At 39.2% G+C, this 22,500-nt stretch overlaps 1 protein-coding gene across 25 annotated transcripts in view; it reads right to left on the reverse strand.

Moving 5' to 3' along the window:
* The window catches only part of Kiaa1217 (KIAA1217 ortholog), a 761,286-nt gene that overhangs the window by 256,179 nt on the left and 482,607 nt on the right, over positions 1–22,500 (reverse strand). Inside the window, exon 1 of one of the 25 annotated variants that reach the window (XM_048812696.1) lies at positions 9,374–13,837. The exons of the other annotated variants lie outside the window; for them this stretch is intronic. The gene's annotated coding sequence lies outside the window, so the exon portion shown is untranslated. Of the gene's footprint in view, positions 1–9,373; positions 13,838–22,500 lie in introns of those variants that run through there. 25 annotated transcript variants of the gene reach the window in all.

The raw sequence follows: 22,500 nt of genomic DNA on the forward strand, positions 1-22,500 counted from the left end.
TTTTTTTTTTTTTTTTTTTTTTTTTTTTTTTTTTTTTGTGGTGAAGAGGAAATATTTTAGTAACCTGCTCTGACTGGATTTAGAACTAGAGGGAAAAAAAAAACAAAATATCTACATTTAGCCTTTGGGCTAATGACAAGAATGATGCATTGTGCTCCTGGACACCAGGTATGAGACCCTGTGGCACAAATCATATCTCCTCAAGATTCTGTAATCTGCCCACAGTGTGTTTTGGGGAGCCCTAGAATTAGTTCTACAGGGCTCCTTTAAGGACAGCCACAGAGACCAAAAAGAGGACAGGCTTAGTTAGAAGTGTCCCCCAACCCACTCAAAGGAACTTCTGTGTACTGTTTGAACAAATGCTAAAAATATTTTATCACTCTCCGACTTAAAATCTTCACACTACCCAAAGAATGCACTCCAAAGTCCTAACTGTGGCTTTATAATTACAGCTGCCTCTTTCATGTCATCTGAGTCATTCAACAGACAAGTCTCTTCCTGCCTTGGGGTCCATGCACTTGCTACTCTTCTTCCTGAAAAACATGCCCATTATTTGCCTAGCCTGTTTTCTTACCTGGCTTCTTTCTCATGTAACTCTTTTATTTCCTTCATGGCAAGCCCCTCAGCAGTGGCTTCTTGAAACCATGGATAGTACTGAATATATAAACTATTATATATATTTTTTTCCTCTTCAACATATTCAAATTGCCAACCAGCATGACTCTTGTGCTTTGGGGCCATTAGTCAGTAAAATAAAGGTTATCTGAACACAAGTAATATGATATTATGGTAGTTAATCTGATAACCAAGATAACTAATAAGTGGCTAATGGGAGGGTAGCATATACAATTTGGATACACTGGACAAAGGGACATTTCACATCCTGGCAGGTACAAGATTTTATCATGCTACTCAGAGTGTGATACAATTTTAAAGTTTTGAATTGTCTATTTCTAGGATTTTAATATTTTCAGACTGAAGTTGATAGCAGGGGAAATGAAACTATAGAAAGTGAAACCATGGATGAGGATGGAGAACTATGCTTTCTTCTCTGCCTTCTCCCATTAGATTCTAAGCTCTGTAAAGGAAGTGAGTGATCCTGTCATCTCATGTAGTGTATTCCCTGTGTCCGGTGCAAGACCTATTTGAACTAAAGTTTCAGTGCTAAATGAATAAATGGTCGAGTTTTTTTTTTTTTTTCCTAAATCAAACAGATCACATGTTGCTGTACCATCTTAATGTTATTCAAAATTATTTTCACTTAAAATTCAATTAGCATAATTTCACATAGTTAAACATCAAAGCCACATTCTAAGGCCTTTTCATGGATCCATGGAAAGTCAAAGCCACTGGTTCTGAAACCGTTTGCCTTTAAGTAATGGAGTAATCTTGTACTAGTCAACTCTTCTAACTTTGGATTCTTCTCCATGAAATTAAGATGACTCCCATCATATATTCAAAGAACCTTTCCACCTTGAACTTAAGTCACTGATTGGGCAGAAATTGATCTTTTCTCACAAAATGTTTCAGGAGATGTTTCCATTATACTTGCTGCCATGTACTGAGCTTCTACCACATGCCTGGTACTGTGTTAAGTACTTCTCATATAAGGCCTCTAATCTGCAAACCAATTTGCTGGGTAGGAGTTCTCAGCCCTTTTTTTCAGATGCAGAAGTGGAAGCTTACTTAGATCAGGTTTGCTCAAGACCACACAAATAGTAAGTGGTAGAACCAGTTCTTAAAGCTAAGTCTGGCCAAGAACAAAGGTAAGATCCCTCTCATCTCTTGCACTGTTTCTTGGAGAAAGCCTACAAAAACATTAGGTTAGGGTCATAGTCTATAGTAGAATCAAACAGGTAAGGATAGCAGGTGTGGACAGAGACTGGGGGGTTAAAGTGCACCCCGGAGTCTACATCCCCATATTACTGGGGCGGCTGCTACTTAGTGCTACCAAAGATTCTGATGGTGTTTCTTGACCATATGATTTTTTTTTCTTTTTCTTTTCTTTTCTTTTTTTTTTTTTGGTCAGGATGTAAGAAATTTGATTTTTAGGTGAAAATGCCTAATTCTAAGCCATTCAAAGCATTAGTGGTTTTGTCCGTTTTGACTCTTTTATTTATTTTTTATAGTGTTGACGACCAAACTCAGGGCCCTAAAGCATGCAAAGTGTGTACTCTACCACTGAGCTATACGCATAACCACATTTTAGTGTTTTATTGAAATTTGCAGAAGTCATTGAGCAGGTGTTTCTGAAGACCCTGGCCCCAAGACAGATACCTGCCAATCTATTCTTATGTCTAAACCTCTGAAAGTTGCCCCATTTGTCTCTAATTCCAGTAAGCACTTTTGCAATCCACATGATTGCAACTGCTCAAAATGTATGAATGGCGCCATGCTGTTAAATCCCGTGAACTGTCAATTGTTCTTTCTTTGAGGTGAAATCTGAGGGCCCGTTCACAGAGTACAGGTTTCCTAAGGAAGAGATTTGATCTGTGCGTGAGGCTTTCTTCCTAAAATGCCAGGAAGAAGGTTGCTTAATAAATGCTTTTGACATTCCTGACCAGTAATCTTTAGGCTTGACTTCAGGGCTAAGCTAAGCTCTCCTTCCCTCCCTCCCTTTTTGAGAGTATTGCTAATCAGTAGCAAAAGGATGGCTGCTCCAACTCCATCAGGTTGCTCAACTCCACCCTCTGGTGTGTCATTGAAATGGAAAAAAAAAAGTAAAGGTAGGAGGTGCCAAAGAGAACTTCAGGCTACAAAGGCATGTGGTAAATCATTCTCAGCATGATTATAGTGTTTGGAAATCCAACCTCATAAAAAGAGCCACAGTTTTCATAGCACACCCCTCAGGGAGCCCAGAAAAAATGCCCTAGGCTGAATCAGAATTGCTGAGTTCAAATCCCTATTCCTTTGCTTAAAGAATCAAGTTTCTAGATTTTTCTGAGCCTTAGTTGCTTTATTCATGTGTCTCTCTTCATACATATAAATAAGAACTTTTTAAAAAAAGAATTATATTTGAAATAACTTGTGTGAAACTTTCTGACATATAGCAAGTGATATAATATGGAGATTCTAGTACCCATATTTATTTGCAAAGATTTGAATGCATACAGGGAAAATTTTTATTGTATTACATTAGAATGCAAAAAGGAATATACGATTTGGATATATATGTCTTACATAGCCAATGGTATTTAATATGTGGAGGAAGAAAATATTGTAGATAATCTATGATATAGCAAATTTGGCCCATTTTTCTAAAGATTCAGAAAAAGTTCAATTAGACTAAAAAGTGACCTTCCTCCAACCTGGGGCTAAGGTAATTATGTTCTCTTTAATTGAATTACTTAAATTGCAGCTTTCCCTTGATTTGCACACCACAGCCACAGTTTTACCCTCTTTTCCTCTAAGCAGAGTTGTTTCTCATTAATTTTTAGGTTAACCAACTAATGCCAGGCATGTTTATTCACAAAACACTATATTAAGAGGCATTTATTTTATATGTGTTCCCCTTTTGCAAATATTTGCAGTAAGTTGCAGAACTGAGATTTTTATGAAGTTAAAAAAATAATACTATATCTAGGGAAAGTGCAAAGTTTCAGAAGTAGCTTTTGAGAAGGAGGAAGGAAGAAGAGTTTAATTACAGTGAAGATAGTTACTGGGATTTGTGCTAACAAATCAAACCCCCTACACTTGAGGTTTGACTGCTTTCTGTGCATCTGAATTAAAGAGGAGTTGGAGTTTAAAACCACGTCTAAGACTTTGCTTGGTGATTTGGGAGTATAACATGTGTTGTTTCTTTCCTTTCATAAGACATCCTCTGACAGTGTGCCTTCTATTCTTGACTTGCTCTGTGGTAAACAAAAAAGAGCTTAACAGTCTTTGCAAATCTAAATATTCTGTATATGAAAACGGTTGTTATTTTCACTTAGGAAACAGAATCATCAATATACAGGTTTGGACTTCCTACAGAAACCTAAACAGCCTTTATCTACAGTAGATTCTTAGTACCTTGGTAAGGGGTGGGATTTAGTTATAAAGAGATATTTTGTACATTGGGTCAAAAGATGCCCTGCCCTACAAAGATGAGTTTTTGTATTTGTTGAAAAGTACCAGCAACTTAAAAACATTTAAATCAAACACACCTGATACCTGGAATGCAAAACAGGATTTGTTTAGAAAGGAGGGATTCTAATTGGAATAAACTCATTTAGGGAAGACATCAGAGGCGGCTGCTTCTATAAAGAAGGACAGAGGAGAGACCTGCTTCCCTCTTCAAGGGACAACTCCACCAGTATAAACATACACCTGCTTTGATACATGACATGAAGTCACTTTTCTCAGCCTACCTGGAAACTGCAGGCTTACCTCAAAAGAACACATGCTATACTCCAGGGCAACTAGTTGTATTCTGTTTTTAATTTATGTTTTTATTAGTGCATTATAGTTTTATATAATTGGTTTCATTTAAAACTAGTTTTTAAGTATCAAAGTATTACATGTCTGTGGTAAAAATGTACATAGTAGAGAAATACAGAAATTAATAAAACTTGCTTCTCACAGCTTGCTAGTTCCTCTCTATGATATGACATCATTTTAGGAAATTTTAAGGTCTAGATAAGTATACAGAAAATGTATATGCTTTCTCATACAATAGGGTCCTACAGACCTTTTTAAAGACCTTTTAAAAAGACCCTTTTTAAAATAAATAGGATCCTGTTATCTATATTGCTCTGTAGCTCGTACTGCTTGTGTCGCATGATTAGTTATGTGTCCATATGTGGATGGAGGGTCTCCTTCATGTATTGCCATGACTGCAGTGAACTGCATTACATGAATGTGCCAGAACATCCTCTGTGACATTCCTATTGATACGATAAATTGGTGAGTCTTTTATAGAGAAAATTGGGCGATACCTTTCAACTCTAGTAATCCAATTTGACATCAAGAAATTTGTCCTTCTGATGTGCTGACATGTGCATCGTTCCAAAGAGGATCAGTGCAGTACTATTCATAATAGGGAAAGGAAAAAAAAAGCAATCTAAAGAGCAATTAAAAAGGGGTCAAGTTAATATATTATGGAGCCACAGTTATAATTGCTCTGAAGAGAGAAGAGTTTTAAATAAGAGTTTGTGCTATTCTCGAAGTCATAAACACATACATCCACACCCACACACCCCACAAAGAAGAAACTGAAAATTGTCCTTTATGAAGCAATTGGTTGGAATTTGCTTTCTTCTGGAGTCTTAAAAATTAACCTGAGAAGGGAACCAAATAATAATACAGTTAAAAAAAAAAAGGAGTTTATATAACCTTTCTCAGTGCAAAATGACAAAACAACAAACCTGTCCTTCTGGAATGACAAGCCAAATAACGGCTACAGCATGTTTTTCTTAGTAATGACTACTATGTAAATGAGACCTGACATCCTCCTTGATATTCTGAGGGGTATCCACCAATGGAGTTTTAAATGGAGTTTTAAAGCATGGTCTGCAGGATTTAAAAAAAATGACCAAGGGTCCATCTGGTTCTCTGTTCTCTCAGCCATTCCAAAACAGGAGGCGGCAGCCTGCTTTGCTTCTGAATGGCAAACAGTATGGTCAAAGAAAGTCCTCTCGGAAAAGTCTATGGCACCATGTGGCAGTCCTACAGAGCATCTCTGTGACTGGGCCTTGGCTTTCTTCATCTTACTTGATCACAACAAAGCAGGGGCAAAGAGCCCAGGAAAACCCACAGTGCAGAGGACTCTCACCATTAGTTTTATGGTCAACATGATCATCTGCATTTACCAGCCCTAATAAAACTAAGAGTGGGAAATACCTTTCTTACTTCACTTGCTTAATCATGAGCAAACAGAAAGGAATGGAAGGTAAAATCACACAATAGAAACGAGCTGTGAAATTAAACTGCAATGCAGAATTCTGGGGCTATCAGAGCCAACAGATGCTAACATCAACCTGTACTGACTGACAGAATTCATGTGTCCCATTAAATTAGCTACTTTCAGTAAGCCCTGGTTAAGGTTTTGTCCACATGCATAATATTTTACATTTGCTTTTGTGATTCATACAGCTGGGCATCTGAATGTTGTTTCTGCTGCCTATTTGGTCTGTTTTCTGGAAACAAAAGCAGCAGAGTTTCCTGTCTTTAGGATAAAGCTCATCCTGGCCCACTTAAAGCCATCCTGATTGCACTCTTCCCAAGACATCCCACAGGTCTCAAGACCGCCAGCTGCCCTAACATCACACAACTGTCATAATGAACCAAGCTGGGGCTTATCTCTTTGGTTATGAAACCATGAGGGAGAGCAGATTTAGTGACAGAATCCTGCCTTCAGGGCTGCAGGTGTAGCTCTGCCTAGAGCACTTGCTAGGTACATGTGAGACCCTGCACACACACACAAAAGTAAAACTGGGGGAGTTTCTGATGGAGTTCAGGAGAACTTTCTACTCTCTGATTCCTCAACAGCCAGCCTGAGAGAAATTTCTAGATCCATTTCCGGCACTGGGAGATTCTTTCTTTTTGAAGAAATGACTTACAAATAACTTACATGAGAATTTCAAAACAGTTTTTTTTTTTTTACAAGAGAATAATGTAATACTTAAAGATTGCTATCTCCTTTATGAAGAAACTTTTAAAATTCAGATGCTGTATTTATTTAGAATATGAACAAACCTGTAGGGGTTTTATGCTATGAATGAGGAATGGATCCCGGATTCCAGTGCCTGCCACCCAATTCTTCAACCCCTGAGCAGGGATCCTCTGACTACCCAAGTCTTCCCTAAGTCCTGGTGCAAAGTGCACTTCTGGAGCTCATCTCTGCTTACTGACCAAAGAGATCTCTGATCACCACAACAAGTATGTGCAATATGAAGTTTCAATGGAGTTTTAAAGCATGGTCTGCAGGATTTAAAAAAAAAAAAGAGTAAGAATGTTCATTAGTGATTCCAACCTATTTGGAATATTGGTACCCTGTTGCTGTTAGATTTCCTGGCTCTCTTTCCACCTCACAATTGCTGATTTGCGGTTCTGAAACTTTGAATGAAATACATATTTGATTTCAGACTTCTAGATCTGCCCTTGAGATAAGATAACCAGAGTTGGAGCCAGCCTCACAGCCGAATTCATCTGACCACTGAGGTTATCTGCCAATGAATGGGCTCAGCCTTGGCGGTTCAGATGTCTGTCAAAAGCTGTCCATTAGAATCCCACTTGATGGGCCCACCCAAGACTTCTGCTAAAAGACCCTCCTTCCAGCAGTACGGAACCTGAATCATTCCGAATAGCGTAACATGGAAAAATTAGAAAAGTCGCTAGAAAAACTCTGGAACTAATAGAGTATTTTCCCTGGCTAGAAACACTACTACTAAAAATAACACAATGAAAAACATATTTGTCTCTTCCACACAATGGATGCAGAATATAATTATGGGCTGTGTATCCGTCTGGGATGAAGACAAGGGAAGAAGTGCCAACATCCAGAACACAAAGGGAGTAAAGGGACAGTGTGTCCAACTCCTGGCTGGCTTCTGCACCCTGTGGAACTCCCAGCCCCCAGCTGACTCAGGTTTCTGCTCAGCAAATATCTGTAACATCAAACCCGATTCTTCTCTTGGGGCTGAGAGAAATTTGAGGAAGATAAGGCTTTAAAATTTAAATCTATGCAGTGGATTAGAGCTCCTATCAATAGGAACCAGTAAAAAGTAAATTAATGCTACTTCTATATTCCTCTCTAGGAAAAAGACATAAGCGTAATTAACTTTGTTAAAAAAAAAAAAAGAGAGAGAATATCCTAGGTCCTTTGACACACTTAACATTTTGTATTTTAATTAATTTATAAGAATAATTGCTTGCTGCTGGGAGTTATTTTAGTCACATTAATTTTTTTCTATGCTCCTTAAGATCAGAAAAAAATGCAGAATGGTTTATTATGTAGTATTTTTCTTTCTCTCAACGAGCCATGGTTTCTTCATCTGTAAGCTGGGAATAAAAAGACTCTGAGAGTCTCACTGGGCTGTTGTAATGATAAGACAAAGGATGGGAGGGCCACTATAAATAGTCCAGTTTCTTATAAATAAAAACAATCCCTAACACATGGAGTATGAATGCTTAGAATTGTGCCACAATGTTGCTCCTGTTACCCCCATTTTATAGAGAAGAAAACTGAGGCTTAGGGATACGAATTTACTTTTCCCAAGTTTACACAGATAATATGTGGCACTGCCAGGCTGCAAAGTCCCCTTTATCACTCACTTTTCTGCAATAACCGTGGCAATCACAATTTCATATGAATGGCAATCCTGGCACTAATCCATGCTATCCAACTGCAAAATTTCAGGAAGTCTCATGTTCATATATTAGTTTCTAAAACACTTTAAAACCTATCAGCTTGCTCATAAGTACTTTTTGTTTCAAAAGTCCAAGTTCCGACTGCACAGGTATCCTTAAATTCTGTGCTTTAACTTCACGTGCTGCATGTAAGAGACAAATGAGTTCTCTTTGTGTTCCTTTTAATCTTGGTGGACTTAACTGCTCACCTCAACTGTTGTCCCTCAACTAACTCCCTGATCCACAGCCACCTGAGTGATCCTTATCACACTCAAATGACTATCAAGATGTTTACCTGCCATCTGCATGCCTGATGCAAACAGAAAACCCCCTACTCCCAGGTGTGGGGGTTTCCTATTTAAATAAAGCATGCTTTACAAACAAACTACCTCTAACTACCCTCTTTCCCCCAAGAAGCCTTTGTCTCTTTTCTCAGAATTTAGAACTCCTGTTTCCCTAAAAGTCCAGAAATGAATATCTCAAACAGAATTTTTTTTTTAGTCCCAGAAAATGCGTCTATGAGCAAAGTATACTATCCACATTAAAACAAAACAACACAAACATGCAATGTTCCTGAGCCTGATTCCAAGACAATTCCTGTGCTATTCCAGGGATTTTATTTTGGGGGGCATTTTACAAGGTGAACATACAGAATTATTCATAGCCCCAATTATGGAGTAGAAGAAGAAAATGCATGCACAACATCTGGGAATAATCAACAAATACTTAATATTCCTTAAGTATCTCGATTCTCAGATGGTCTTTCTAATCCTTATCTATGGCATTCTTACCACATTATTCACAGGGCACAATCAGCATAATGCATAATGCATCTTTTGTTTTTCAGCCCTATTCAAAAGATCTCGGTTCATTCAACAACAACAACAAAAAGCCCTTAAAACAGCCCTGAAGCTCAACATTCGGTGTGGGAAAGCTGTGCTTATTCAGTTCTTCCTGCCAAGAGAACAATGCACAGAAACAGACCACAAGGTTTCCAAATAATTTTTGGCAATAACTTGGAAGGAAAAAAAAGACACATATTTACCTGCACTCAGAGCGCCACAGGTGAGGCTGCCGTTAAGGCAGAAAATCTAACTGGTCTTCTGGAAGTTTTCGTCTCTCCTGCACTCCGGGGTCATCCTTCCGAGCTGTCAGGTAAACCCCCCTTCCATGTCTCTACTGTTTTCTTTTGCAGTTTTTCCCAGTAAAACTCTTGTCATTTGCATAAAACCGACTTGTAGCCTATAGGACTATTTGAGTAGCTACTTGTTAAATTGGCTGTCTTGACATGCTCTTTCAAGCATGACATCATAAATCTCCATGGAAACTTTAACCCCACCTGCCTACATGCCAACCTTACCTGTCAGGCAAAGACTTAAACAATCGTCTGAAATTGTTCATTAATGAAACCTTTTTAGGGGCTTTGGATCTCTGCACAGTGTAATTTGTGCTGTTGGCAGAAACTTAGCCAAGACTGATGGCTTCATTTTCAAAGCCTGAGCTGTTTTGCAGAAAACAATGATCAAAATTATAGGCATTCGTTAATCTGCCCCTCCCTGTCTAACAATGCACTTAATCAGTGGAAGAAAAAAAAACTACAGCGGCACATGTGTGCCTCTCTCTGCAGGATAAAGTTACTTTGAAAACTCAGGTTTCTGAAAAATCTTCAATTGATACTTCTAAGGCTTTCCCACTCTGCTCTCCAGCAAACCCCTTCCTATTTTTTTTTTTAACCAGCAAAACTTGCAAAACAGGTTCCCTGCCTGAGCCTGTGTATGTGTTTTGTGTGTGTGTGTGTGTGTGTGTGTGTGTGTGTGTACATTTTCTCTTGGCCTCTATGGTTGCCAGTTGTGGGAGAAGGTGTAGAGAATTTTTTAACTCTTTCCTAACTCACCCACATCTTTTGCATGTCCAACCTGGTTTGTGGAAGTCACTAGAATAAGCTAAAATCTAATTTTGGCTTTTGAGGAATGGTCAACAAGATCTAAGAGATATTTGATCCTTCTTTCTTTCACTATCTCAAATTTTACAGAATATTTACTGTTTGCACAGGTTTGGACAACTTCTGCCAAATTTGTACACAAACCCTCTAGGTAACACTGAACTCAGCACTCTCTTTTAGCTTCTAAACTCACTGTAGACACTTAATATTCCTTAAGTCTACGATTGTTGACGCTGAGGCCCCAGAAAGTGGAGTTTGATCCAAGCCCACAGGAATTTATCATAATGTTATCTAGTGGTTGTCACATGCCATAGCATAAAGTTCCTCAGTGGGACTGAAGAGGGAGCTCAATGAAACAACACAGGACGAACTAAGAAGCACTTTCAGGTAGCCTCAAGCAGAATCCAATTCAACACTTCAGAGAATCAGCAATAGCTAAAAGAACTGCCTGCTCAGACTTGTCAAAGATCCTGCTGCAAACTGCACCAGGCCCACAGCACGTGTCCTCAAAGGTTAGAGAGCAAAAATATTAACCTCTCCACCTTGCTGAGAGAGAGCAATGCAACTACTTCAAAAACCCAGAATGGCTCTTTCCAGAGGGGGAATTAAAGATGCTTTGGATCCCATCCTCTGATGATTCTGAGTTTTGCATTGCCATAGTTCCCAGTCAACAGATGGGACATTACCTTTGAAGGGAACCAAGAAGTAGACTGGCTTAATATAGCAGCCAGAGTTGGAGGCAAGGCTACTGTCAGACATTCAATTACTGCCTCTGTGAGTTGAAAATACATCCAGATGAAGCCCAAGCTGATGCTCTACTCAATGGGGCACAAACACAACGTGAAACAAACAAGAGAGAACCAGATCTAGGTTTTATTTGGTGAAATCTGCAGATAGCATGGAGGCACAATTCAATTACAGTTATTCCTCAAAGTTCCATTAGAGAGAAGAGCATGTGAAAGCTGATTCGACAATCAGAGTTGTTCTAATAGGCCAAATCTTCCCTTTGGGTTATTTAGGAAACTACAATATCTCGGCTTTTGCTTACTGAAGTCAAGCTTGGAGAAGAGATCCAAAAGAATCAGGTGGGAAAGGCACATGGAGATAATCCCAGAAATAATTTAGAGGTGAAAGCAGCTTGGTTAACCCATTCATGGGCAGGCAGGCAGAGGTAAATGATGAGTGAAGAATTTGTAACCAAGGATGACATCATTATGATGATGTGAGAATCTTGGACTATTTAGTGTGGGGAATGTTTTGGGCAACAACAATCTCAACAATAAGGACAATGCACAAGGGCAGGGCAGAAATGCCAGGACTTGATTAGAAGTGACCAGGCCAGTAATGGTTTTTCCTCCTGGCTCCAAATGAGGAAAACATGAAACTCAGTCCCGCTGAATGGCATGATTTGCCTAAGACTCGGAACCCCACCAACTAAGTCAGAGCTCAAGAAATGCATGTAGATAAGCTATTTTGTTTCTAAATTTAGCAACATCATAGGTATCTATAATTACCTCTGTAAGCAAATACATTTCTTTCTCTTGAATTTATTTCAACAAATGTATTTTGTAATACAGGTAGAAAACTACTCACTGAAAAAGACCCTGAAAATATAAGCATATAAATAACTGCTAAAAGAGGTTACATTTAACACTTAGGAGTCTGAATTTTTGTTTCTTAGGAAACACAAGTAGAAATTGTCATGTAGAAAGGAATATTTCTTTGAGTAGAAAAACCCAAAACTTTTATCATTCAAATAACCAATCCTTGTTCCATTTAGGCTTCACAACAATAGTATGATGAAACTCAGAGAAAGTGAACCTCAAAGAGAGGTAAGTGGAGCAGGTTCACATGGCTATTAAGTGCTGGAGTCTGTGTGAACCCAGATGGACCTGAGATTTGAACTCAGAACACCTGTGCTTAACCAACAGCTGCTGCTACTCCTAGCTGAATAAAACTGCTCATAACTAAGGATACTAAAATCCCAAGTAAATTAAACCATGCCAAAAGTGTTTATTTCTTAGACTTACCTGAAAGTACATATTGGTTTTGCAAAGTGTAAACACAGACCTTCCATAGATCTGCCCAGATATAAAGTTAATAGATGGTGCCAGGCTCTGGCAAGGTGGAGACAGGGATGCTCTATCTGCACAGCAGCAGAAGGGAAGGAGAGGTATTTATTTAGTTTCAGGCTGTGTGCAGGCCTGCAAGGACTGCTCTGTGCAGGGGTAAGGTATTGCAACTCAGAGCTCAGCCCTCATAACCCCAGGGCCAACAGATCCCTAGGAAGCAGATAAGGCTGATGCAACACCAGATACTCAGGAAATATCTGCAATCTGACATTCTGATCTAAAAAAAAAAAAAAAAAAAAAAAAACCTGACAAACACTCAAAGGAGAAAAAAACAAGTATATATTTATATTTTTTAAGTTGAGGACATACTTTAGGTATCACCAAAAGAATAAGGACATTTGGACTTCTGAATGTATCAGTGGAACCCAGCTGTGCTAATTCCTTAATGCTAAGTCCTTGATCTTTCAGCTGTTTTTGATTTTGTTATTTGTTTTAGAAATTACCCATTCATGTTTTGTCTATTGCTTAAGTTAATTTCACATGTCAGTTGGCTAGGCTATAGTGCCCAGTTGTTTGGTCAAACACCCCTCTTAGATATTGTTGGGAAGGTATTTTTAAGATGTGATTAACATTTAAATCAGTAGCCTTTGACTAAAACAGATTACCTGCCATAATTCGATCAGTAGAAGACCCTAAGAGCACACTGTACTTCCCTAAAGAAAAAGGAATTCCACCAGTCCTGTTTCTCTGGAGAACCCTGACAAAACACAGCTCATAACTCCAGTTTATATCTCCACAGTCTTGTTTTCTGGCATAGATCCCAAACCTAAGGTATTTTCACTTAGAGCACTTACTGTCATATCAAATACAACTTATCAAGACCTAAACTCACACAAACTGTTTAGCATTTACCCAGAATGAACTGTATATAGTTAAAAAAATAGACAAATTGGCTATCAAATTAAGATAAAGGGCAATAATGAAATCCACTGGTGGTTACATTCAATGTTAATGGACTGAATTCTCCCATTAAAACTAACAAACTGAATTTTAAGAAGCAAAACAATGTTACATACAGTTCCTAACAAATGCAAACAAATACAAATCAAAAGTGATTATATGTGTGTATATGTACATATGTTTTCTTTTCTTATTTGTTTATTTATGCACGCATGCTGGGTACAGAACACAGGGTCTTACCCATGCTAAGTGTGCACCCTACCACTGAGCTGCATCCTCAAATGAAATGTGGTAACATGAAGAAAACTTAGCAAACACTACCGTTAAAAGACAATTTATGAAGACATTGGATCATAACAAGTTTGTTTGCAACAAAGAAGAAAAATGTAGAGCAAAAATTTTTATGTATGCAAGAACAAGATAAGAATAAAATCAGAGAAGATGTTATTGTATTTCACTTGGAACTAAACAGACTTCAAAAATAAGAAATGAGGGGCTGGGGTTGTGACTCAGTGGTAGAGCGCTCGCCTACCACGTGCGAGGCCCTGGGTTCGATCCTCAGGACCACAGAAAAACAAATAAATAAAATAAAAGTATTGTGTCCAACTACAATCAAAAAATAAATATTTTTAAAAAATAAGAACTGAGAAAAAATGAATAGTAGGAATAATAGAAATAATACATGAGGCATGTGTTGTGTGTGTATGTGTATGTACATTCATGTCTGTGCCTAATAAACATAGAACAGATGATCTGCTTTGACTCTGAAATACCTACAAACTTCTATTATGTATTTGGCTACTCCCACCCCAAAGCAATTTAACAAACCATTAAAAAAAAATTTAAAGAAATTTGCCTAACTGCGTTCTCTGATCATATCCATAAACTTATAAATAAATAATCTGAACTACTCAGAAATTAAATATTCTCAGTTAATCCTTAAAATCCAAGATAAAAATTAAAAAGTGTTCAACTTTCTTTAAAACAATGAAACAGAAGATATTTCACGCAAAACCACAGCACACAGACCAAGCTGGTGTCAGAAAACCTATATTCTTTAATGTGTTCATTATTAAAAGAGAAACACTAAAACTAACTTTAATACTCATTATAAGAGAAAACCAAGATAACTATAAAAACTATGAAAAGGAAATGAGATATAAGTTAAAAATAACAGGTTAGCAGACAATTATTTGGAAATAATATAGCCAGGCATGGTGGTGCACGCCTGCAATCCCAGCTACTCAGGAGGCTGAGGCAGGAAAATCAAAGTTCAAGACCAACCTCAGCAACTTAGTGACACCCTCAGCAACTTAGGAAACCCTGTCTCAAAATAAGATTTTGAAAAAGGGTTAATGGTATAGCTCAGAGGCAGAATGCTCCTGGATTCAATCCCCAATACCACACACACACACACACACACACACACACACACATACATACATAAACTGATACTTTAAAAAAAACATTAAGATATCAAGTAAATCTGAGAGAATACAGAAGTCTTTTGCTCTCTGGGAGTTTATACAGTTTATACGTTCTATATTCAGCCTGCTTTTGTGTAGGAGAAAGTTCTGGTTCACTTGAAATGTTTAAAAACAAAAAGGAAAAGAGGAAAGGAACAAAAAAATGGAGGAAGAAAGGAGATGAAGAGTGAACTCAAAATATGGAATCCATCACCCATAATTGCCCCACATGTAAGCCCTTCATTGCTCTCCTACTGTCACTACCTGTAGTCACCACTCCACCCACCTTCTCTCCCTTCACCATCTGGTGCAGTTTTATCATGACTGTTGGCTGCCCCAGCAAATACTCATGAAGCAGAATCATTGCATTAATGCAGAAACACATCTTTGGTGCAAGCGTGATACAAGACAAATCCTCCTGATATGGCCAAAAATTGCAGTCCCCTCCCCATACTTTGTCAAATTCAGCCCTCTGTTCAAAGTTCCGTCAGCCAGCCCCAGCACAGTTCACCTTCACACCTGTGTAGGTCGTCCAGCTACCCCTTGCAAACCACAGATTAGGGGACTGGAAAGAAGAAGAAAGAGTGGGCCTGATGGGACAGAGATGCTGGGATGACAGTGTCAAGGGAGGCTGTTGCTAAAGTGAGGTGGTGGCAACTCTGCCAAGGGGAGAATTTTTTAAAAAATAGAAAATTCACCGAGTTCTAGACTAGATCTTTTTCTCCAAATTCCACCCCATCCCATGGACACCAATAGGTGACACTCTGATGTCATTTTCCACCCGTTTCTTCATGATTATTGCTAGTGGTATTTCACGGTTCTCTGGTTCCCCAGTGTTTCCACACAACATGGTCAGATGATACAGGTGCCTTGTAAAGATCCTGGCCAAGGTAGAAGGCAGAGAGACCCCAGAGCCCAGGCCTTGGGTGCCCCACTGAGAGCTATCACCTTTCTGCTCCACTCATATCAGCCCTTTCACACCCCCATCCTCCCTGCATCAGTCATGACATGGTCCCCCTTTTCCTTCTCAACACCTGGTATATCCTGTCGGTATGCCATTCTGACTGGGCTCCTCTCCAGCCACCACCCTGGGCCTATCACTGTGGGCCTGGACACTGCAGTCACTTCTAGGTCAGCACCCATGCTCTTCCGACCATCCGTCTTGTGGAGTATTGAGAGGCTGACCTTTAAACTTTGCTTTTATTCTACTGCCATATTCAAGGCTACCACAGGGCCTGTATCTGCTGGTCCACACTTTCTCCTGATGTTCAAGGCCAAACACAACCTGGCTTCCTTCTTGAATCCACTGATTTCCTGCTTTACGAAAGGCCACTTCTGTTTCATTTAGATTGTCATACCCCTAGAGCCACAAGGAAGCAATATCCATTGTCTCAACATTGCCTCTCTTGACCTCCCCTCTCCATCAGAATGCTCCCATGCCTTGATCCTATTCATTCAAATCCTGAGCTCTTGGTTTCCTGGCCATAGATACATTTAAATACCTGCTATGTACTGGGCTTTGGGGAAATAGTTAGGAAAAGGCTCTTGGAGTCTTCCATCATTCCCATAGACTCCTTGCAAATTCTGATCTCCAGTGTGAAATCTTTCCTTCACACTGCTCTCTTGGTGCTCTATGCTCCAGCAAACTTTTGAAATACATATTACCATTTCCTAATGTATGTCCCATAAAACATGAGACCCTAAACCAATACTTTTGTGGATCAGATAGTTTGGGGAAACACTGAACATTTTATTTTATTTTTGCAATTCTGAGGATCAAACCCAGGACCTTATGCATGTTAGGCAAACCCATTACCATTGAGCTATACCCCCAGCCCAATGCTGAGTATTTCATTTCTTTTCCACCTGCCCCCAATATCTCTACCTGAGATTCACTGTCAATATCTATTCACTTATTTAAGGTCTGGTCTAGAGGGCACGCAGAGGAAAAAACCTTGAGCATTGCATGTTTAAGGCTAATCTGGACAACCTGGAGAGATACTGTCTCAAAAACAGAAAGGGCTAAGATATAGCTCAGTGGCAGATTGTTAGTGGGATTGAACCCAGAGAGCCTCTGGGTTCAATCTCACTACTACAGAATCACTAACAACAACAAAGATCTGATCCATGTGTAGAAATTCATTTCACTTTGGTTAACCCCAAGAATCTTCCCCTGATTTTAAACTTTCTCCCCATTCTTCAAACAACTATTAACAGCCTGGAGACCTAGGATTCTGTAGAAGATATCTGTACATACTGCTGGTCTAGATCATTGCAATTTAGAACTTTCACTGATTGGAGATATCCAGGTGTCCTGGCCTTGGCTTTCCAACCAGAATGCCTTCCCCTTAATGAGAAGAGTTTTGACACGTCTTTAACACCTGCTACAGTGGAGAAGAATTACATAATCTAATCCTCATTCCAGTCATATTGTTTGTCTCATGCTACAGCTAAGAAAAAGCCTCAGGGAAACTGACTCACCTACAACCCTGCAGCTAAGGGCATCCCAGCATATATAAAGTCCATTTTATCACACACAAGAGTTCCAACTCCTTCCATTAAAGAGATGTATCCTTGGCAGGTCAGAGGTTGGGTTTTGTACTTTTTATATAAATGCCCAAAGCTGAGCTCAGCCTGTACTGGGTCCACGATAAATAACCATTTGACGGAATAAATCCAAGAAACACCTGCAGGAGGAAGAATGAATAAATGGCCAGGAAGTAAGCTTGATCAGTGAAGACAGGAAGGGTAATTTAGACTTTTGCTATGTGAGTTCTATGTCTGTGTATCGGATTAAATCACACTGGTCTTTTTTAGATTCCTCAAATATGAAAAATTTCCGTCTAATTTGGTGGCAATTTTCTCTAGGTTTTGCTGATTACCGTTTTCCAGGTGTCTCCTGCCACTGCATAGCTATACTTTGGTTCTTGCCTCCCCTACTTTCCCACCTACTTCCGGGCACTCTTTAGCAGGTTTTCCAGTAGAAATTTATTTTGACTTTTTTTTTTTCCTCAGTGCTCTTAATATAGCTCTCTTCTCAAGTTGTGCTCTCTTGTTCTTCCACAACACTAATTAAAATGAAAGTGAATTCTGAGGTTGGTGGCACCCAATTAAACATGGATCAAAAGGCACACGTTATGAATGATCCCATTTAGATGCTTTTTCCTCTTTTCTGTATCCTGAATGATCAATGTCAACTGAAGGTCAATTTTGCAAGTAAAACTGGAACCCCTGGATTTCTGTCTGTTCGCTCACTGATGCCCTACTTGACATATTCCAAATCTTCTGAGATGCACTTCCACGACTGCACGATTCTTTTTGGGAGGTGGGGAGAGGGGAATGTTGGGATGGAACCCAGAGCCTCACACATGCTAGGCAAGCACTCTACCCACAACCTGTAAGTCACAATTCAATATGTGAGTCCTCTCAAAACACTTCCAGGTGAGCTCCTGCATCTAGTTCTATAAGTATTAGATTATTCTTTCTGTTCATAATTTTACTCTTGATTTTCATCATATGTAGGTTTAGATGACTGTTGTTTCTGATGCTCACTCCTTTAGACGTATAAAGATTATTTGGTATTTCTCTGAGGACCAGAAATGGTTTTATGTTGATTCTTCCAAAAAAGCACATTCTTTACTCCCAGGGCTCTAGGATTTCATTAAACACAGGCTACACACACACTAATACAAATTCTGTAGCTATGACTAGTGATTCTCTTCTGACACCATGGTCCTTCCATCTGCTGGTATTGCTCTGGTGATACTAGCATTTTCCCAGTGCTCATCTGTCTCATCTATTACCATTTATGTCACTGCTTCCTTACTGCAAGCTCCTTTTCTTTTCCAGATTAGTAAAGGAAGATGCAAGCAGGAGACTGGCACTTCAGCCATTTTAGGATCATGAGTAAATTTCATACTTACTGGCACTAGGCAGACTATCTGTTGAGATGGCATCATCACAAGCCCAAAGGAGCCAGAATTATTAAGTCATTGTACAAATAGCTTCTCTGGAGAGTTGTCCCCAAGTGACAATACTTTGTGTGTGGAAGAAACAAAACATTTTTGTGTCGTTCCATGAACTACCACAAATGAACTACAAGGCTTATTTGTTACGAAGCATAATCTAGACTACCCTGATCCATACATCAGTTTTAATACATGCATCTTCTATTGGCTCCTTTTTCTCTTAAAATTTATTATTTGAAAGAGGCCAACGGGCTACTGAAAGATAGTTTACAGAAGGGAGAAATAGCAGAGGCAGGCTGCACCCACTATTCTTGTTTGCGACATCAAATGACTTCTGCACAAAAATATGTTACTTGCTTTGTCCTGAAAGCATGTCACCCTCCCTCTTCAGTCTATGACATTCATCGTCTCTGAGGCTCCCAGCAAAGTCGTTGACATCATGGTCTTTCTATGATTGGAAGTGTTGAGGTCTAGTAATCACTGCTTCTCTTTTCTATTAACCCTGCTTTTCAATGGAGAGTTTTCTCTATTTGAATGTAAGGTCAAGGTCACAGGAGTCCTTTAGCTCTCCTTTCCTGTCTCATTCTCTGTATGCTGGGTTTCCCGAAAGGCATCCACTCCACAGGTCCTGACATTTGCCTCTTTTATTCAGGGTGCAGGGGATGTTTTCGTCTCTCCATTATTAATACTTTCCATAGTTTTCTGTGAGTTTTGAGCAAACAGGAGTCAAAATGCCTTTAACTTCCCAACTTAGAGTTTGCCTCTACAGACCTGCTCTCCTGACTCAAATGCAATTAAAACTTTTCTCGTTCTCTGCCTTTAACTTTCCACGATTCTTGACAAAATCAAGTATACATATCTTCTGAAAAGAAGAAGTCAGTCAAAGGAATAGATTACGTTGAGGCTGAACCAAGGCCACAAGTTTCAACTTGCATACAACAACTCTGCTCCAGTGAATCAAGTTTTTGAAAGGTCGTTGAAAGAGTAGGAGGAACTACGACTTGGAGTGTTTATGAATAAACATGCTGATAGCTTCCTGATTTTCGCTTTGGACCTGTCAGCACAGCTACATTTCAGTGCTCAATACATATGACTATAGCAGAGAATGGTAAATGGTGCAGAACTCACCAGGCACAGAGAAACTAAGCAGGCTCTGATGCTGTTTCCACATGAACAAGTCCAAGAAAAGGATGGCTGAGGAGGGGGATGCCACAGAGGCCTGGTGGGCGCTCAACAGCAGCAGCCATGAGCAAAGGCCTTGAGGCCCTACCGACCCTCATTGTTCATGTTCTTATCTCCTTATTTTAGTCCACTGTAATGTTCACGTGGAAGGGCAACATCTTCAAGTCTCTCTTCCTCTTCATGTTGAACAAAAGAACACATCAGATTTTTAAAAATATTTTTTAGTTATGGTTGGACACAATACCTTTATTTTATTTACTTATTTTTATGTGGTGCTGAGGATCGAACCCAGGGCCTCGCACATGCTAGGCGAGCACTCTACGGCTAAGCCAGAACCCCAGCCCAACACATCAGATTTTTAAGTTAAAAGATTAGCTGGGTATTGTGACACATGCCTGTAATCTCAGTGACTCAGGAGGCTGAGACAGGAGAATCGCCAGTTCAAAGCCAGCTTCAGCCCTAAGCAACTCAGTGAGACCCTGTATCTAAATAAAAAAAAAATTTTTTTAAAGGGCTATGGGGATCTGGGGTTGTGGCTCAGTGGTAGAGCACTTGCCTAGCATGTGTGAGGCACTGGGTTCGATTCTCAACACCACAAATGAATAAATAAAATAAAGGTCCACTTACAACTAAAATAAATATATATTTTTAAAAGGCGGGGAACTGTGGATGTGGCTCAGTGGTTTAATCCCTGGAATAACAATAAGAAGAGGATTGCACATAGGCTAATTGTAGCCACAAAGCAGGTACAATATGTCTAGTTAGCTAAATAGAAATTCTACAAATAACTGAGAGAAAAAGACTAGAAAACTTTTTTTTTTCAGAAAGACTCCCGAGTGAAGGAAGGGAAAGCTGTTCTCTAGAGGGGGGGGCAAGTTGGATATCTATTTCTTTATAAGAGAAGACATGAAAGAAGAGCATTTGCAAACCGTATGGTTACATGGAGACCAAGAGTAGGAAGCACTGTTGAACTACAGAGCTATTTCAAAGAAGCGACTTTCTGTGGGTGTAAAACATAACCAGAAATCTTTTTTTTTGTACCAAGGAGTGAGCCCATGGGCGCTTAACCACTGAGCCACATCTTTGGCGCTTTTTTATTTTGAGAAAGGGTCTAACTAAATTGCTTGGGGCCTTACTAGGTTGCTGAGGTTGGCTTTGAACTTGCAATCCTCTTGCCTCAGCCTCCCAAGCCACTGGGATTACAGGTGGGTGCCACAGTTCTGAGCCAGAAATCATTTTTTTTTAATGGTGGTTTTTTATACCCTGCAACTGAAGAAGATCTACCTTTTTAAAGAAATTTCAGTGGCAACAGAAATCATGGTTATGTCTCTATTGCCTGACCCAATAGCATGCATATAATCCGTTACCAAATGCTGGATGAACTTAAAGTGGGAGAAGCAACAGCCAGGTCTGTCATGAAGGGAAAGATCATAGACTTCTGAAGCTCTGGTCTTGATTCAAATGCTGACTTCTTGAGTTGGGGAAAATTATGTGTCTTTCTTAGTTTCTCAGACTACTTTGTGACTGCCCAAATTATAGTCCACCATTTAATTTAATTCTTGGACTCTATTTTTTCTCATGTGTACCAATGATCACATTCTAATTGTAATAGAAATAGTGACTCTTTCTTCATTCAAAATATTTTGATCATTCCTAATCTAGGTTAAATGCTCACCTAAATGCTGAGTGTCAAAAGTGATTAAAACAAGATTCCTGCCCTTCAAAGGCTTATTCTAGATGGAAGAAAAAAAAAATTGTATTACACCACAATTAGATGCTACAATAATAGCATGATTAGATATTGCAATATCAATACTGCATGATGTTTTGACGAGCTCAGAAGACAGGGCATTTGGACAGGATCTTGAAGAACTAATCTATGTACATGAATGATTATTTCTTCAAGTGACTTGAAAACAAGGCCACATCTTATAGTTTTTACTCCTTGGGATGCCTTTTCCATGGTAAGTGCCAAATAAATACATTTGAGATTTAAAATAAACTGAATAAAATCTGAGTGTGATGCTTTTAATGAAAGAAAAACATAAGCTTCAGAAATATATTATTTTGGGGGTTGGGGATGTGGCTCAAGCGGTGGCGCGCTCGCGTGGCATGCGTGCGGCCCGGGTTCGATCCTCAGCACCACATACAAACAAAGATGTTGTGTCTGCTGAAAACTAGAAAATAAATATTAAAAAAAAAAAGAAATATATTATTTTCTGATAAGGGGTTAAATAAAACTTCAGGTACTCCAGTATTTGTTTCTAAAAAATGAAATCAATTCAAATATTCATTTTGAAATACCAGCCTCTGAGAGTCTTTTTTTTTTTTTTTTTTTGGATACCATAAACCAGGACAGTATAATGCTAAGCTTAATCTTCGGTAAAAGGTTCCATCAGCTTCTTTCTCAGCACTCTATGGTGGAGGTACTGTCATCCCTTGACAAATGAGGGAACTGAGACAGAGAAAGATAAGCTCCAAACCACAAAATCAGCAGGAAGTGAAGGCTGGGTTCCAACCAGCCTTGTCTCACTCCAGAGTGACACCTCAGCCACCAGGCCAGGAGGCCTCACTGGTGATTG

This window comes from Marmota marmota, unplaced genomic scaffold, assembly GCF_001458135.2.
Source record: "Marmota marmota marmota unplaced genomic scaffold, marMar, whole genome shotgun sequence".
NCBI classification, from domain to species: domain Eukaryota; kingdom Metazoa; phylum Chordata; class Mammalia; order Rodentia; family Sciuridae; genus Marmota; species Marmota marmota.